This window comes from Otolemur garnettii, unplaced genomic scaffold (genome assembly GCF_000181295.1).
Source record: "Otolemur garnettii isolate 467f Iridium unplaced genomic scaffold, OtoGar3 scaffold00058, whole genome shotgun sequence".
Classification (NCBI taxonomy): Eukaryota; Metazoa; Chordata; class Mammalia; order Primates; family Galagidae; genus Otolemur; species Otolemur garnettii.
The window spans coordinates 1,225,071-1,225,572 of NW_003852453.1; positions in this window are offsets into that span (position 1 = coordinate 1,225,071).

The following is a 502-nucleotide window of genomic DNA, read 5'->3' on the forward strand; positions in this document are numbered from 1 at the left end:
TGTCTTTCAATGAGCCCATCAGAGGCATTCTTCATTTCTGTTACAATGTTTTTATCTCTAGCCTTACTTTTTCTTTCATTCCTAGAATTTCCACTCTCTTACATTACCCATTTGTTCTTGAATGCTATCTACTTTATCCATTAGTGCCTTTAGTGGATTAGTCACAGTTATTTTAAATTCCCAAGCTGTTAATGCCAACATTCCTAACATATCTGAGTCTGCTTCTGATGCTCACTCTGTCTCTTCCAACTGTTTTTTGTTGTTGTTGTTGCTGTTGTTGTTTGTTTTTTGCCTTTCAGTATGCCTTATAGTTTTTTCCTGATGGCCACCATCCATGATGTAGTGGGTAAAAGGAATTGTGGTAAACAGGCCTTTGGTAATATGTTGGTAAGGACTTGGGGCTGTATCTTAAAATACTACGGATCTTGAGGCAGTATCTTAGAATACTATGATTAAGTCTAAGTCTTTTGGTGGTCTCTACCACTGGCCTGTGGACTTTGCA